Below are 20003 nucleotides of genomic sequence, written 5' to 3' on the forward strand. Positions count from 1 at the left end.
TTTCCATGAATAAATCTCTTAAGTAAACAGCTTTTTTTCAAAGTTTATTTTTTTTAATTACAATTGTACATAAAATAACAATAACTAAGCCATGACTAAGTTCACTATAACATCCTTAGAAACTATGTTAACATTTTTAGCCGAAATTATGTCCCAGGAAGTGTTTTTTTTTAAGGTATGTTTTCAAAATTTATATACGATAATTAGCGGTCTAGCCAAAGTGACAAAATAGGTATGTAATTTATATAAAAAATTTTCACATTTAAATTACACTCAAATTTCACTTTTAAAATTTTCCAGGAAGATATAAAACAAATTTGATCAGATTTGGGATTGAAACTGGAATCGCGTCGTTACTCGTATGTTTCGTATCTCGTACGTTTCGTTACTTCAGTACCAAGTAACGAAACATACGAGTAACGATACTGTTTAGAAAGTAACGTTTCGTTACTCGTTACTGAAGTGAATACCCGCATTTTAGTAACGAATACATACGATTTGCTACAGCTCTATCATCGAGTATTCTGTCAGTCAAAATAAAAAAAATTCAAATTTAATTTAAAATCAAGAAAAATCAACAGAAATAATTTTTACAGCAAGAAATAAATGAATTAAAAGTGAAAAAGCGTCAACACTGCTCTTGGAGTGAAGAAAAAAAATGCACAGGACAGTAAAAAGTAAGTGACAAATGCGTACCGAAAAACGAAATTTTCCGTTCAGGATTTCGTAACGAAATTCTGTATGGAAATTTTCGTTTCGCATCAGAAGCGTACTGGGCTTAAACTTATCAAATTTTTTTTTTAAATTATAATTTCTTATCACCTGAAGATGAAAAATAATCTTTTCGAAAACGTTTGTAAAAATAAAAACAACAATTGTACGCGGATAAGAAGCAATTTGTTTCATTTTATAATTTTATAGCTTATTAGAGATTCAGATTTATTATTATTTTTCCCAAAATGAGGTAATTTTGCCATTTAGGTCAGTTTGAATTTCAAATTTTAAAAATTTCCTGTACGATTCAAATGATAATTTACAAAATTATCTTATTTTGGTAATAGGTTATTAGGATGATGATGGCACCAAATTTGATGTGATAAGTTCTTCTTTAAAAATTCGGAAGTCTTTCAAATCAGCCAGTACCTGGGACGTTTCTTGAATCAGACTGTTTTAATGGATTCAAAGCCTTCATCGTGCAATGATTTGTATTTTTATACCTTCCTGTTTATTTCCATAGAAATTTTCTTTATTTGGATAAGTTATTTCTGTTTTTTGTTTATCATTGAAGAAAAAATAAAACTAAAAACTATTATTTATCGCAACTTAATATGTGATTTTATTTATTTTATTTTAGTTCATTTCATGAACCAACACGTCGACTGCGTTCACCATTGAATTTTTTCGCGAAAATCTGAAAAAAAAAAAAATAAATTTTAAATTTGTTTACCGAAATGCAAAGGCCTATTCACTGTGAACTCATACCTATCTTTAAACCAAAATTTGTTTCGAAACCTTGGTCCGCAGCTATCTGTCTTCGAATCTTAGGTAGAACAAAATATTTACATACAAATTAGTCAGGAACTAGACCTCATAGGAACTTTTGGTTTTCAGTTATTAATAGAGCTTAAAGACACCTTTCTTTTGATACCTCATTCGATGAATTTTTGGGAAATTTTTTAAAATGCATTTTTTTCGGCAATTTTTCAAAAATCTTTTAAGAATTAATTTTTAATGTTTGTTTACCAGAATAGATAGACTTAATCATTCTGAGCTCATACCTTCAAACCAAATCTTATTTCGACACTTGGGAGTGAAGATATCTGCTTCCGAAGGTATGAAAAACAAATTTTTTCTTTTCAAATAATTCTGTAACCAGACCTCAGGGAAACTTTTGGTTTTCAACCATTAATAAAGCTTAAAAAGAACTTTCATTTGATGTATTACTTTATGGATTTGGAGAATTTTTTTTTAAAATGCAATTTTTTTCGGCAAGGGGTACCCCTAGGATTTTTTCGAAAATCTTAAAAAATTTTTTTTAAATTTTTTTACCTAAATGCATTGGCCTGCTCACTGTGAACTCATATCTGTAAACTGAAACTTGTTTCAAGATTATGGTCCGTAAATATCTGCCTCCGAATGTAATTTAAGAAAAAATTGTTTGGATACAAATAACTTAGCAACCAGACCTTTCTTTTGATGTTTCACGGGACGCCAAATACCTACCTTAAAATAGAAGGAACCAAAAAAACTATTTTTTTTTTGCTTTTTTACAATTTTTTATAAAATTAAGTTTTTATCTGTTTGGATATGTTTGGAAAAAATCTGATGATTTTCTCATCAACAGGCAATGTTTTGATTGGAAATTTTAGAATCTCATTACATGGTTGTATTTCTTCTCCAAATTTTAATAAAAATATAATTAAAAATACATAATAGATACATCGGTTGAACCAGCCCGGCCGACAGATGTTAAACGCTTTTTTTTCCTTTAAACTGCTCACCTTGCAGTTTAAGAAAAAAATATTTTCAAAAGGCTTGTTTTAAAAGCATAACTTGATTGAAGAAATGGTAACGGAGTTACGAATAACAGAGTTACGCGCGACAGAGTTACGGCCGTCAAAGTATCGCGAAACCGAAGTTACGAAAAACTAGAGTTACGAATTCTAAAGTTATGTTAAGCTATGACATGATTTTTGGGTTGGCAACAATTGCAACAACAGTTCACCACACCAAAATAACGTCTGTAAAAAAAGGGGTGGTTTGGTTATTATTTTAATATAAATAATAACATAGTGGGTATTACAAAACATGCTATGAATAATTATATTAATTAATAGAAAAAAAAATACGTATTTGCAATATTAGTTGGACAAATAAGAAGTTAAATTCAATTATGTCCCCCAAACTTACATAAGTATACTCATGTTTTTTTTTCTATTTCAACGTTTTTGCGATCTTCTCACAAAAACAAAACCATATATCGTCGGTGAAACCAGAAAAGTGTGTAACTCCATTTTAGCAAATTTTATAGGAGAGCAAAAAAACAAAATCGTTTTGAAGGCATTTGTATGAGTTTTCATTTTCTAATTTGCTAATAAAATAAAAACTATGAACTTTAAGGGATTCTGAGTTTAAGGAACGGTAGATATTAGGTTTGTCTAACAGATGGCATTCAAATCTAATTTTCAGAAAATTTGGACTTACACACTTTTCTGGTTTCACCGACGATATGTATATCTATACCAATCCAATCAAAATTTTACAAGATTAAATAACACCCATTTTCGCTTTACTCATTTAGTTCTGACCAATGAGAAAAATGTTAATCTGTTGTTTGTATTTCCATAATTCCATGTCGTTCCTCGCAATTGTTGCCAACCCAAAAATCGCGTACGCGTTTCGCGTAACTTTGACGCTCTTAACTCTGTCGCCCGTAACTCTGGTATTCGTAACTTCGTCGGTTTTCCATTAATTATAGCTCGGCAAAATGTTTGCCATAATTTTATATGGGAGCTAAATTTCCACTGTTTTACAATCTTTTTCACAGACAAACTGCATATTTTACTTTTGTACCTTTGCAAAAAGGTGGTTAAGACTTACGGCCATTATTCACTAGTTTAAAAAATACATCTGGATGTAAAGAAATTGAACACAAGCAAAAAAATACATAGTGATTTTTAACTATTTTCATAGTTAAAATCGGGAAAACTATTTTGGATTTGGATTTATTTTTGACATTTGACAATTTTACATCCAGATATATTTTTTAAACTAGTGAATAATATTATTAAAGATATTTTTGTTTTTGAGTTTCCAAATTTCTTTTCTCTCTCAGATTTTAAAATTGTTTTCATCATTGCTTTACCCGTTTCTTTTTCAGTTTTTCAGATTTTTTTGAAAAAATCACATTAAACCGGATAGGCAAAAAAACAAAAAAAAAGGTTGAACGAAAAAGAAAAAAAACCGAAACGGTATTTCCCATCCCCAGTTTCCATGAATAAATCTCTTAAGTAAACAGCTTTTTTTCAAAGTTTATTTTTTTTAATTACAATTGTACATAAAATAACAATAACTAAGCCATGACTAAGTTCACTATAACATCCTTAGAAACTATGTTAACATTTTTAGCCGAAATTATGTCCCAGGAAGTGTTTTTTTTTTAAGGTATGTTTTCAAAATTTATATACGATAATTAGCGGTCTAGCCAAAGTGACAAAATAGGTATGTAATTTATATAAAAAATTTTCACATTTAAATTACACTCAAATTTCACTTTTAAAATTTTCCAGGAAGATATAAAACAAATTTGATGGATTTGGGATCAGTAAGCCCAAAAATCATATAAGTTTCTTTCTAACAGCTCTAGTTTTTGAAATAAGTTTTAAATTTGCACATTTGGGGGCATGCATTGATTTATTTTCAAAAGATCGAGTTTTTAATACATATTTATTTTTTTCACATTATGGGTCTCATTCTAATTTTCTTATTTTATCTTATCACATGCGATTATTTAAGTTTCACTGGAAAATATTATTATTAATATAATAAATTTGACAAGACGCAAGATCAGTGAATTATTATTTTTAAATCAATTTTTGTTTTCAAATGAAATAAAAAAAAAAAAATCGACACATAAAGCCAAAAACTTAAGCAAATGAAAACGATTTTTTTTTCAAAAATTATTTTTCTTGTAAAATTAATTTTCGATTAAATCAGTAAAGTCGTATAGTTTTTATATTATTTTTTAATGTGCAAAATATAAAAGTAAAAAACAAATAAAAAAGTAAAATAAGTTAAGCAAAAATACCATAACACAAATATTTTAAACTTTACATAAAACATTAAAAACGAAATAAGGACAATAATCAAATTAATTTAACAAAGTAAAAATAAAACAAAAGCAAAAATAATAAAATAAAATAATTAAACAAATTAGGCAAGTACAAAACAATATTTAATTTTAATAATAAATTATAAATAGGCATTTTTGTATTTTTTTTTTTTTTTTGGAAATTAGAAAACGCGCTTGACATTGCAAGGTGATGAGCTTCTTATTTGATGCATCCCTTCTTGGTACCTATCAAACACCCAATTTTTTCAAAAGTACAGTAGCGAGTAAAAAAAAATGCAAACAATAAAAACATTGGAGTAAAATATTCCACAAATTGACTCTGTTTAATGAAAATAAAACAGTTTCAATATGCCAAATTTGGTAACTTTTAGATCTTGTTCAAAACTCTTTAAACCTCTTTCGTTTACATTTTTTTTTGCTCGCTACTGTATATCTAATAAATAAAAATAATAAAACATTCTCAATTCTTTTATTTTTAAATTATCAATAAAAACTTAAAAAAGTTTGTATATACAAATGATGTACTTTTTATTTATTTTTTTTAATATTGATGAGACGGCATCATATTTGGTTTCAATTATTGCTCGAAAGCCACTTTAAGTATACGGCTTTCTGAGCAACAATCAAAATTATATAAGTACCACAAATTTTTAATCATAAATCACTTATTTAAATAGATGGACATACCTACCTTGTTAAATCTTATTCGTTTTGAATTTTGATATGTACCGATTCCTCTGCTTTTGCCCATTTTTTCCGTTGTTCTTCACCAGGTCAGCATTTCCTCTAACGCAAATAACGATACAGGAACATGTTTACTATTTAAATTGCATCCGGATGCAAAGAATGTTTGTCAAGTTAATACTTCGTCCTTGAAATAATTATTGTTTCGTTTTTAATTTCTGCTGCACAATAAAAAGCTAAATTTTCTTATATATTTGTATTTGTAGTAACTTTTGTCACTAAATTTTACGCTATTTTACTTTTGCAGAACAAACAATATTAAGTTCATTTGAGAATATAATATAAAACTTAAAATTATTTCAACAAGAAAAGGATATAAATTCAAACAATAGTTTTTGAAGATGAGACAGCGAAGCAAGTCTTAACGGTATGAGAACTCACATTGCACTGCACCGGAAGTCTCAAAGAACGGATAATATCCTGTGATCATAACTGTTTTTCAATGTACCTCGAGGACAGGTAAGAGCTTAAGTATAAAGCTTTTTTAGCAGCAACACATTAAAATCTATAACACAGTACCAACAAGGATAATGACTTAACAATGTGTGGAATGGAAATGCGATATAAAAGTACAATAAGTGCTTTTTGTAAGTTGACACTGTTTTCAACCCTCTTTTGTGTAGGATTTTTTGTTGTTGTTTTATTCGTGAATTTTATTGCATCACTTGCGCTCATTTGAATATGATTTTTTGCTTTTTTAAAAAGCTTTGCAACACTTGTAAGGCTGTAAGTTAAATTGAATAAGCTTTGAATGCAATAGTTGTTTTTTTTTTTTTTTTCAACTCAATTGACCAATGACCAATAATTGAGCAATATATCAAAAATTGCACTATAAAATAGCTTTACTTAATTGTTTTTTAAATGGAGTGCTTCTATAAGGATTTGAATAGATGTGAAGGAAAAAGTAGGCATTTATCTAGCCAATGAAAATACTGTTGATTGCGCATAACATTTGTGTGGTTGGCTGTTAAAAAACAAATAAAAAATGAGAATGTTATATGATTACTTACAGATATTTTGAATTATATTACCTTCAACAAGCTCTGATGCCAGTGGTGGTAAAATATACCTTAACGTATGCGGTAGATTGTAATTATTTTTCTGCTCAAGCTAGGAAGAAAATAGTAGGTAATTTTATTTTTCGACGCTTTCTACGCAAAAATATTAATTTGTCCTGTTAGTAAAAAAGTGATAAATAGTGGAGTAACTAAAGCTCAAAAATTGGCAATATTAGGGAACCCGGCCGAACAGCTTAGATTTTGATGATCTTTTTTTCAAACGTCGGTAATTAAAAATACTTTATAGTCTATAGATAAAAAATTGCCGGTGTTGCCGTTTTGATTTTTTAAATTTAATTGATTTTTTTTTTTCAAAAATTTTTCTTAAATTTCATAAATTAATTGATGCCAAAAGAATGTCTAGGAAATTCAAGGAAAAAAAAATATATGGGAGTGAGGGACAATCTTCCATTGTTCAAGCGATAGATGCAATTTTCTTATTAATTGACTTCAAACACAAAAAAAAAAATATTTGAACACAACGGCAACACCTACAATATTCAAATATACATTTTTTAAAAGCTAGAAGCTTAGTCATATATGTTAAATTAAAATTAAGTTAATTGAATGAACGGCTTTTGAAAGAATGGTAATTGAACTCAGATTTTTGAAAAAAAAAAAAAATTATTGAAAAAATTTTAACATGTCGTTTTTTAAACTTGGTCGTAATATAAAATGCATTTATTTTCAAATTTTTTTGGCCGCATTTATTATGATTTCAAATTATAAAAGGAAATGTCAATATGTATTACGGTTTATGAAAAAAATTAAAAAGTATTTCATTTTTGAAGAAGTTTTGAAAAAAAATTTAACTTATTTTTTTTTAAAGTTCAACATCTAAACATGAAATTATTTTTTATTCATTTAATAACCCTTACTGTTGAAAGTTAAATAGCAAAAATTTAAAGTTCCTATTTACCACAGTCTTTGAGAAAATTAATTATTTCAATGCAAAAATTCAGTTTTAATACAAAAAAAACCATTGAAATTGAAGTAATTTTTCATTTTTTTTTTTCAAAAGTGTGATATATTTTACCTTTTTTGCTTCGAAATTCAACTGATAATATTTATGGCCAAAAATTTTTTTTAAATAAATTCATATTTTATTAGAAAAAGTTTGGAAAAAAGTCATTTCAAATTTTTCTAATAACATTTTTTTTTTAATTCTGAGTTTGAGGACCATTTTTTCAAAAAGTCTTGATTAAATTTAGTGGATTTAAATTTAAGAGATGAGAATGAGCTTCTGGCTTTTTAAAAATGTATTTTAAAATATTGTAGGTGTTGCCGTTGTTTTCAAAATAATTTTTTTGTGTTTGAGGTCAGAATGTTAGAAAATTGCATTTATCGCTTAAACGATGGAAGATTGTCCCTTACTGCCTTTTATATATCTCCCTTAAATTACCAAGAGAATCTTTTGCTATAATTTGTTTTATGAAATTTAAGCAAAAAAAATGGTTTTGTTAAAAAAAAAATTAATTTTAATTTAAAAAAACAATATGGCAACACCGGCAATTTTTAATCTATAGACTTTAAAGTATTTTTAATTACCTACGTTTGAAAAAAAATCGTCAAAATCAGAGCTGTTCGGCCGGGTTCCCTAATAATTTGCTTTAGTTACTCTACTATAAATTTCAGTTAAAAATTTAAATATTGTAAAATTTTTAAGTTTAAATATTAAAATAAAAACAATTGAAAAACATTTTTGTTTTGTGCTCTTGAGAATTGTAGAACAATTTTCACTATATAAAATTTTTAATTTTTGTTTGTTTTACTTTCAAAAATTTTTGTAAACATTTGGATACAATAGAATACTTTATCTTACACTTGGTTGGTGGGCAATTTCCTTATAGGAGTTTAAATTTGTGACATTGGCTGTACCTGGAATATGACAATTACGATTTTTTCAACGGCTCTTACAAATCTGTCTAAAATGATTCTATACCCTCAAAAAGGTACTTATTGATATGTACCTGTCAATGAATATATTTCTTCAATTCTCACTTTCTCGCACACGACTCAGAAGCGTTTAGCCCGTAATACTTGAAATGTAAAATGTTTCAAAAATAAAGCTTTCCAAATTTTAAAAAATCCACAAAAAAAATAATTCTATCAAGCCGATAATATAGGTACCAAACACGATCTCAATAATAGAATCAAACAAAATTAAAACTTTGAGCCGTTTAAAAAATTAAAAGTAATAATAATTAAAAATTATAAAAAAAAAATTTAATATTCTGAAAAATTAAAAAAAAATTGGTAGGTATGCTGGAAGAAATTATTAACCGTATATTGAAACAAGTTTTCAATAATTTTTTGCTTAAATTGATTTTTTGGGAAATTTTTTTTTTTAAATCCAAATTAGATAAATTAGTGGAGTAAAATTAGATTTATACCTCGGAATCTAGGGAAAGTCGATGAATTTGTAAGACTAGTATAGGGCTGCATTATCAAAAGGTCAAATAAGAAAGTTAAAAAAAAAATTTCACCGCTCTCAATTACAACAATTGTTAAGGACCGTTTACTGTCATTCCGTATGAAAGCGTTCAATCGGAATTGCTGTCTCATTTTAGGTTTTGCTAAAACTTTGTAGAGATGTTTTTCTAGGACTGTAAAGAAGCAAATCCATGATGATTTAATTTTAAGTTGCGTGGTTTCCCCGCTAACCGCATTCGAACTTTTACAAAACGTCATTTTCATGTTACTATAGTTTTGCGTCTATTGAAGATTTCCATATATGGCAATATCGGTAATTTTGCAGCAGGGAAAAATTAATTCAAATTAAAAAAAAAGTTGATGCATTTAAATTGTCACCGTTAGCAAGCAAACACATTTTACAGGTTTTTTTTTTATTTAATCTTTTTGGGCCCTTTAAAAATCGGGGCCTTGAGGTAATTTTCTCATCTGTCTAATGTTAACTCGGCACTATTACTTACAAACTTTTACCATTAGCAAGTACCAATGCATGTAACGTCAATTTTAGTCCCTAGAAATCACCAAAAACACTTTACTAGCAGGTTTTAAACAAATTGTTGGAGTAACTTTAAATAGAGGCAGACAAGCCGAATTGCGGGGCCCACTTTTATCGCATTTTTCACTATCCTTATTTCATGTCTCACTGTTATCTCGAGATCGATTTTTTAAACGAACCCTAAACTTGATCTATAGTATAGAAATAATATAAATTACCTTTACCTTTATATCGCAAGTAATATAAAGTTAAGTATAGGGAAATTTTTTGGAGCTAATATTAATTAATCGCACGTACTTTCTGTTATAAGTACATATTTCAAAGCACCTTTATCATAGATATTTATTAGATATTAAAGGTTTTGTCTAGGTAATCAGAAGAAAAATAAAAAAGAATAAAGGTAAAAAAAATTATAACTTTCAATTTTCCCAATTTGTACAAAAAAGCCAAATCCCTATTTCTCTTATCCACTGCGTACCTACAGGAAATTTAATCGAAATCATTAAAGCTGTTTTCAAAAAAAATTGCAATATGACCATAAAAACTTTATATGGTAGATATCCGTTAAAAAAGACATATTACAAAAAAACGGGTCTTGGAAACCACGCCAAAATCATCTGTACCAATTTTCAAGCAAAAATAGCTCGACGCACAGATGAAAAAAACAAACACGCACAGACGAAAAAAATCACTTTTTTAACTTCTCCATTATTGTAATGTTGGTTTTTATAAAAACCTCCATTTTTTTGAAACGAAAGCAATACTCGTGTTTTTATTTTTGTTATAATTTAAATTTTAACATGTTAAAATAAAAAATGTTAATGATCATAGCAGCTTGCATCTTTAGAGTTTGTACCTACTGCGCAATCGGCTTCGTTCATTTTAAACGACTCTATCAATAAACTTTTTTTTCCTAAAAATTAACTTTAAGGGAAAAAGCGTAAAAATTCTATAATTTCTTATACAGACATATTCTAAACAGATACCTCAGTGCTGCATTAAGTTTAAATTTTGTATTACCAATTAAATAAATTGCACGACTGGGGTCGCACGTACTTGCTCTTTTGCTTAAAGTAACTATAATGTTAAAGCTTTTTATTCAAGAAATTTAAAATTCGATATTTTGAAGAAATTTCATAAGTAGTATAAAAAAATTAAATCTGTTTTTATAATTAATAAAACTCCGTTTTAAAATATCTTAAAAAAAAAAACAAATATGCCATTTTATTTCTCGTATAAAAAGGTATTTTTAGAAAAAAAATTTTGAAAATTGTAGGAGCCGTTTTTTAAAAAAATAATTTTTTATATATAAAATTTTTTTAACATTTTTCAAAAAAAAAGTTGGTATGCCATTTTGAAGAAATAATTAATTTACACATAAAAACTAAATTTCAAAATTTTTCATTGATCCGTTTTCAAAAAATTGATTTTTCAAAAAAAAATTTTGAAATATTTTTTAAAAAACCAAAAATGCGTTTTTTGAAAATTTTCTAAAATTTTAATATTATCTTTACTTACACACTTTTGTATAAAAATTTTCATTTAAATCGGGTTAATTTTGTACGAGATATTCAGAAACGAAAAAAACCGTTCTATGACAGGTACCGTTAATAACGGTACAAAAAATATTTTTTTTATTTAAAAAGTTGGCCCTTATGTGTAGTATTACACACAAAAATTTTAATCAAAATCGTTAGAGCCGTTTTTGAAAAAAATTAACTTTTCTATTTCCGTTATATGGCAGGTACCGTTAGTTTTGGTCATAAAAAAAAAAATTTCAATTTCCCCTCTAGGGAATCACCAAAAACTGCTAACTACCAAGTTTGAAGAAAATCACTTCACTCGTTTAGGCTGCAGCTCCAGATAGAGACAGACGGACAGACAGACAGACAGACAGACAGACAGACAGACAGACAGACAGACAGACAGAATTGCCGGACCCACTTTTTTGGCATTCTCCATCATCGTAATGTCATGTAAAATTGTTATCTCGAGTTCGATTTTTTTTACGAATCCTAAACTTGCCCTATAGTACCTATATCGCAAGTAAAAATTCAAAAAGTTAAAGTTACTAAAGTTACGACTAAGATTAAGATTTGTCAATAAAAAAAAATTACACATACGCCGTAGTGACCATCTAAGTCAAACCGCAATTAAATAATAGAAATAAAATTATTATTCTATCTACATATGTATGTTATTATATTTCTTGAATCTTCTTTTGGAGTTTTCACTATAGTTGGGGTAAAAAAACATATTTCATATTTCGATGTAGCGTCAACTTAACAGATTCATATAAAAATCTTCGTCGCTTGAAGAATCTATAAATAACATCTCAGTGCTAATTGATTTTCGAAATTCTCTTGCTACTTTCAATAACTGTATTGTCTATTTCAACTGTTCAATATAAAGACAACATTTATAAACCGATGACAATTAAAATCCAGACATTTTAAGAAAAAGGTCAAAGAATCACAACAATCCATGAAAATGCACTTTTAACGGCAATACTCTCCTCCTATATCAACTCAACCTTCCAATGATGAAAAAAAAAAAACGTTAGAACGTCAAGACTTTTCCCAGCCATGTGCAAAATTCAATACAACAAAGTTGTGTTTACTAATTTACACTGTTGTATTAGGTATAAGAGTTTCTTGGCTTTTGTATATCCAAAAAGAGAAGAGTTTTAAAAGACATAAATAATAAATAACATCAATTGTCAAATGGTTGGGAACGAAAAGGCTGATTTCTTCTTCATTCACTATGGTTGGTAGAGGTATAAGGTAGGTTTTAGCTGATTTTTGGGAAAAGGTAAAATCTTTAGCGTATGTTTCAGTGAATTCTTCTTCTTCGGTTGTTCGGAGTGTGTCGCTTACGATTGATATCTACATTAGTTAAACTCAGCAGCCCTCCTTCGGGGAATGAAATCCATTTTCTTCCAGTATTATTTCTTGACTTGACTTCGCATTATTATTGCTGAAATCCAAGAAAATACAGAAACAAAACAATAAACTAAAAAAAAAAAAATTTTATGAGAAATGGATTTTGGTTTTCGTCGTTCCTTTTGCCTTCTTCAATATACAATACAGAGTACATTCAGACCTTAACAACAGTTAGGGCTATGAAATTTTTAAACAACACTTTGACAGTTTCAAATTCGAAAAGTAACATCACAAATGCATGGCAGCAAAACAATTAAGAAATTGCAATTTGGAGGGAAAATTAGCACGAAATAATATTCTTTAACGTTTGTTTGTGACGTTGCTTAATGAATATTGAGTTGGAATAAGATACCTTTATATGGATGGTGGGTGAGAAAATCACAGGCTATGTATATTGAAGAGAAAGCTTTAAATATTTTGGGTATATTTTGTGGAAAATGCTTACGCTTAGATTGAAGATGAAATCTATTATTGACTAGGTGAAGTCTAAAACGGAAATGTCACTCTTCTCTATGTCAACCTATTGCTGACAGTTTATTGGAGTTGACAACGGTGTTAAATTTAAAAAGACTATATTTTGTATTGGAAAATATAATGTATTTTAATATTTAATGCGAGTGTTTTTATACAAGAGGATTTGTTGGGTGGGTTAATTTGTTTTGGTTTGTGAAATTCAAATTTTTGAACAGGTTTAAATTATAGCTTTGGAAGGGATTTATTGCATTCAACGGAAAAGTAGAAAACACGTGTTTTTGAAATAAAAGGGTTTTTTTTATAAGAGTATGAAGGCATTAGAAAATGGGTCTTTTATGTTTAGAATCAATGATTTCTCCGAAATAGAAGATTTTAAGAGTATTTTTGGCATTGTGGAATCTAAATTAATTTTATTCCTATCAAGTGGCAAACTAGGTTCTGTTAAAAAATTAAGATAAGCTACAATATGGTTTTGAGGTAAAAAGGTAAAAACTGTTGACATATATTGCCGGTATACTTTGGCAAAAAAAAATCAAATGGAGAAGTAGGTCGCACGTGCTTGCACTAATTTCAAAAATTTCTTAGAATATTGAAGCTTTTTCTGTATAAATGCATGAAAGATTTTTTTAATTTAACTTTATAAGAAATTTAATTTAACTTTAAATATAGGTAATATAAAATTTGATTTCAAAATGAAAAAAAAAAATATTTTTAAATAGTTTTAACCTCAAAGATAAGTATGCCATAGTTGCAAAATTAAAATAAAAAAGAATATTATTAAACATAAAAAAATTCGTTTCTTTAGCATGATTTTTCAAAAAAATCCAAAAAAGTTTGTTTTTTAATGATTGTTTTATTTTAATCATAAAGGTCAACGTTTTTTTTTTGTAAATCGTTGAAATCAGTTCAATCGCTTACGAGAAAGTCAGAAATTGAGAGACTGTTTCCCACCTTCAAGGAGGGTAGGGTGAAGGTTGATTGGTAGTAGAGAAGGCATGTTTTCGTGAATTCTTTTGACAACACTTCTACAATCTTTTTGTTAATACCTATGGTGCATTTAAGTATGACATTTGAAGAATATTGTGTAAAACGAATTTTAGCCTCTCCGTCCTTAGTAAGGGTTCAAAAATATTTTTTTTGTCTCAAAAAAAAAAAAAATTCACAAATATTTTAATCAAAAGCGTTATAGTCATTTTTGAGAAAATTAAGTTTGTTCATTTCTATTATGTGGCAGGTATCATTAAATTTGGTCATAAAATTTATATCACTAAACCTTTTACATTTAAAGTCTAATTTACGTAAATAATTTAAAGCTTTAGATAAATGAAGTCTGGAAACCCACAAAATAAATTCTGGTGTACCTCAGGGTTCCGTTCTGTCTCCAATTTATTTTTTATTTTTATAAATTAACTATCCTTTCTGAAGCTTCTAATCCATTCAACTGTTTTGAATATTACATACTCAGTTTTTCATGTACGTTTTTGGATCCCGGAAATTACGCCAGATGAAATAACTCGAGATTTTTTTTTTTTGAAATAAGACCAACAAAATTCTTCATACAAATTCTGGATAATTTTCCTAGGAAATAAGTGTAAACTTTTCTGGGAATTCCTACCTCTTTTTTGATTTTTTGTTTTACATTTTCCGAAAAAAACTTGAATAAATGAGTTGAAAAAAATCTGGTTAAAAAAGAGGCAGAAAAATGTTTTTAGAATTTGTTGTTACATTTTGCTAATTTTTAGATACAAAGAAAAAGGCCAAGATAAAAAAGGTAGATTTTGTAATTTTAAATTGGGACAAAATATGGTAGGTAAATGAAATTATGTTACTAAAATCTAAAAACAGTTTTCTTGCTCTTTTTACAAAATAAAATTTGAAGACTGCCACAATATATCAGTTTTCTGGCATTATTTCAATTTTATTTTCCGACTCTTTTTACAACATAACAACATTTCTGGTGTTTTTTTTTTCATAAAAAAAGTTGTGCTGTAATTTCGGGGATCCACGCTTTCTGATTCACGTCCATGTTCCTCTACTTGCATCGAAGAATCCTAACAGCTTTCTGTTCTGGGTATGTGCAACCAATAAAAAGTAGCTTTTAATTAATGAACACTTACTCAACACACCGCCAAAAACTGTTGCCAAATATTTGGTTTTCTTTAAACACTTCAACCGCAATACTCGATGTTTAAGCAATACACATCGTTTTAGCTTCGAGTCAAATTTTGGACCATCTGTCAAAAAAAAAGAGATTTTTTTTCTGCATTCCAATAACTTAAGGGGAACTTTCTAAAATTGGCCCACTTCCAATGTAAAAAAATACACAATTTTGAACCACTCTTATGCTCAGGATGTTTCAGAAATTTCTTTAAAAACATCCGAGGGACAGGGGCGTACACTCCCTTGGGGCAAGCGGGGCGGTGCCCCGGGGCCCCCGACCGACCCCAGGGCCCCCACTGGGGGCAATGCAGAGAAGGAAACTGTTAGCATAAATTGAGTTACGAAGTAACAAGGGAGACAAATTATGTCATTCAGTGTAATGTATAAATGCATTGGCAGCCACACAATATATGTATATTGATTTTAAAAAAAGTTACCCCAGGGGCCCCAAAAAAAAAATAAACTGCTTTTTTAAAAGAAAAATTATAATTTTATCTTAGGGCATCAAAAAATATTACTTGAAAAATCTTTGCCACCATAAATAATACATTAGGGGCCCCAAAAAAAGCAAAAAAATATTATTTGAGGATCTTCAAAAGTGGTTCAAAACAATCAAATAGAAAATTAAATATAAATTCAGGGGCCCCAACATAAATACATCAGGGCCCAAAATAAAAACATTAGGTACGTTATTGGTGGCATTCCGAATATTACTTCAGAACAGAGGTACCAATACCAATTAATTCTTGGCTCCAACAAAATTATATTATATTTTAGGGGCCTCCTAGCACTTTATTTTGAGGCTCTAAAAATAATTTTTCAGGGGCCCCAAAATAAAAAAAATTATGTCTGATGATGGAAAATAAAATATGTATTTATTACTTCAGAACAGAGGCCCCAAGAACTATCATTTCTAAGCTAAAAAAAATTTTATTTTAGGGGTCTCTAAATATTTAATTTTAGGGGCCCCTAGTACAAGTGTTTACTACTTTTAAGAAAGACATTTTAAGTAAGTATAGCAAAGTGCATTACGAAAATATTAAAACATTAAAATAAACCTAAAAAATAAGCCATACAAAAAAAACGTATGGCGTATACGTAATTTTTTTTGTAACTAAGGGGCCCCCAAATATCAAAGGGGCCCCAAAATTAAGTCTTACCCCGGCGCCCCACAGTGGGACGAAACATAGCAATAAATAAAAAGTCATCTATTTTAGCGGTACTTTTGAGTGATTAGTAGGACATCTTAAATATGTACTTAGTCTAAATGCGTTAAAATTATTTGGAATTGTAAACAGTGTTTTTTTTTTTATTAAATGTGAATTTCGGATTTAAGTGAGGTTTTTAAAAATCGCTTAAATTTTCATATTGATATTTTTCTTGTTTTGTGATGCTCTATATATATATTAACTAAATCATGAAAAGAAGTTTTGCGCAAATTTGCTCTTTTTTAATTATTGACGTTTTTGTAGGCTTAACTCCAACAATCAAAAATTATGATCTTTTAAAAACGTGGATTGAAAGTAAGAAATCCGTAAAAATAATGAGTTTGATGTTTATTAAGCAATCCAATTTGCAACTGAAAATCAAAATAAAGCTTAAGAAACATTAAAAGAAATCAGATAAAATAAAAGTTGAACTCTAAAAAAAAGTTCGCTGCTCAGATCTTTTATTTCCATAGCAGGTGGGGGGAGAGGGCATTTATAGTTTATAATATAGATATTAAATGTAATAAGTGATAACAGGCAAAATAATTAGTTTCCAATCATTAAAACAAGAGAGATTCATTTCGCCGTTTTTCCCATACACTCGTCCCACTGTGCTCCCCGGCGACTCAACGTACGCCACTGCCGAAGGATGTAAGCGTTTTTAGATTCATTCATAACATTATTTGGATTGGTAATGACGTAATGAGGTAAGTGCTTATGATTTTATGCCTACTTATGTATCTGTTGGACTTTGAATATTATTCTTTAAAATTAATACATACATACTTAAATGATCTTTAATTCAAGAGATATAAAAATTTGCACGGATAACGCCTCCAATTATTATTCCTACAACCTAAACCCAAATAAGATGGATTGCATATATGCGGCATAAAAACTATATCTACATATATCAAAATGCAAATGACCAGAAGTGATTCTTTTTATGGAAATGACTTATTATGCACTTTCCGTGTAAACTGTTTCTCAATTAAATTAAAATGAAACATTGCAATTGCGGAAAATGATAATATTCGAAAAACCACTCACCACTTAGTAGCTTTTATCCGATGATAATAAATATATCTATACTCACATTCATATACACAATTTACTCTGAATGTGAACTAAATAATTGGGGTTGATTGTTTTAAGCGCACGCGACAGGTAGGTAGATATATTTCTGAAAAAAAAAAGTCAAAGGACATTCAACCCCGTTCCACATACTATTACCAAAACATAACAACACTAAAATCTGAATATACGAATAAGATAAAAGCCTTACCTAGTTAGGCCAAACAAAATAAAGTGTTCAGGTTTCACATTCGTATGTATGAAACAAGCATATCTAAACACTATTTGCCATCCATACGGGCCACATACGACTACGAGATGATGAAGGTAAAGTATTCTATAGATATAGTAGGTATATCCTGAATTTTGTGTTGATGAGAGTTGACTATATGAGTAAAAGGACTCGATTTCGAATGCTGGCAATTTGCAGTGTGTTTTTTAAAATCTGTTAATTAAATTAGCGTTGATGGCGTTGACATTTGACGTCAGAATGATTTTAATTGTCGGACGTGTGACTTTTAACTGTTGGAATTATTAATGTGAAAATATCTACCTTTTTTTCTACATTTTTTTTTTACGAGTAGGTAGTACCTACTCTTATTTGCTTGTTTTAATATGGTTTTTATTATAACTACCAAATTGACACAGTTACCCTTTTAAGTGTTCATTTTTTAACTTACACCAGGAACATATTGAATATTAGTTTGATGTGATTAAAATTTAATTTTTAATTGAAAAATTAAAATCATTTCAATGTTGATGGTAATTGAAGTTAATAAATTAGTAATTTTTGATAAATTGATTGTCTTTTTTTTTAGTAGAAAAGTAGTTTTATAATTGGGATACCTATAATTATTTGTTTCTAATGGAATTTATTAATATTTAATTTTGAAATACAAAAAAGTTTGGATTTATAGGTAGCACACTTTTAGTTTATCCCAAACTTATAAATGTCATCAATTTTAATGAGTGTACAAAATTTCAATTGTACATATTTTGGTAGATAGAAAAACGCAATTTTGTATTGGATCAAAAGCTTCAACATTTCAAAACTTTATATTTAAAAAATATTTTAGGGACCAAAATGTTCTCGGCTTAATAAACTTCTATGGCCAATAAGAAAAATTCTTTAAACCATTAATCTAAAAAAAATATCAGTTTGAAAAATAATAAATTATTTTCAGGATTCGAATATAAAAAAAAATAAAATGCACGACTGGGTCGCACAAACTTGCTCTTAGAGTTCAAGTTGCTTAAATATTTAAGACTTTTTATATAGAAACTTGGGAAATGTAGGTATATATAAAAAAAAAAAAAAAACAAAACAAAACAAAAAAATAAAACAATATCTGAAATCAAATCGCCCCACAAAACAAGTATGCAATTTTATTTGATATATTAAGGTGCATTTTTAGAAATAGGTGCCATTTTGTAGAAATAACTAATCAACATCTAAAAACAAAATTTCAAAAAAAATTCAATGTCCCGTTTTCGAAAATTTGATTTTTCAAAAAAAAATTTCAAAATTTTTTTAAAAATCCAAAAATTATTTTTTTCAAAATTTTATTTTTGGCTTATATTAAAATTGTATAATTGCTTTTGTATAAAAAATTTCGTTGAAATACAATAAGTAGTTTTGTAGAAAATCCGATTTGAAAAAAGCGGTCCTATGGCAGGTACCGTTAATAATGATTTTCAAAAAAAAAATTTTTCTTCAAAAGATAGATCTTGCTTAAAAACTAACATTTGAATTTTTTTAACAAAATCGTTGGAGCCGTTTTCGTGAAATTAAACTTTTCCGAAATTTTTGTATGACAGGTACCGTTATTTTTGGTCCAAAAAAATTAATTCCAAAAATCCCTCTGGAGAGTCTCCAAAAACTGCTACATAGCAAGTTTGAAGTCAATCGGTCCATCCGTTTAGGCTCTAGTTCCTTATACAGACAGACAGACAGACAGACAGACTGACAGACAGACTGACAGACTGACAGACTGACAGACTGACAGACTGACAGACTGACAGACTGACAGACTGACAGACTGACAGACTGACAGACTGACAGACTGACAGACTGACAGACTGACAGACTGACAGACTGACAGACTGACAGACTGACAGACTGACAGACTGACAGACTGACAGACTGACAGACTGACAGACTGACAGACTGACAGACTGACAGACTGACAGACTGACAGACTGACAGACTGACAGACTGACAGACTGACAGACTGACAGACTGACAGACTGACAGACTGACAGACTGACAGACTGACAGACTGACAGACTGACAGACTGACAGACTGACAGACTGACAGACTGACAGACTGACAGACTGACAGACTGACAGACTGACAGACTGACAGACTGACAGACTGACAGACTGACAGACTGACAGACTGACAGACTGACAGACTGACAGACTGACAGACTGACAGACTGACAGACTGACAGACTGACAGACTGACAGACTGACAGACTGACAGACTGACAGACTGACAGACTGACAGACTGACAGACTGA

Source organism: Episyrphus balteatus, chromosome 4 (assembly GCF_945859705.1).
Source record: "Episyrphus balteatus chromosome 4, idEpiBalt1.1, whole genome shotgun sequence".
NCBI lineage: Eukaryota > Metazoa > Arthropoda > Insecta > Diptera > Syrphidae > Episyrphus > Episyrphus balteatus.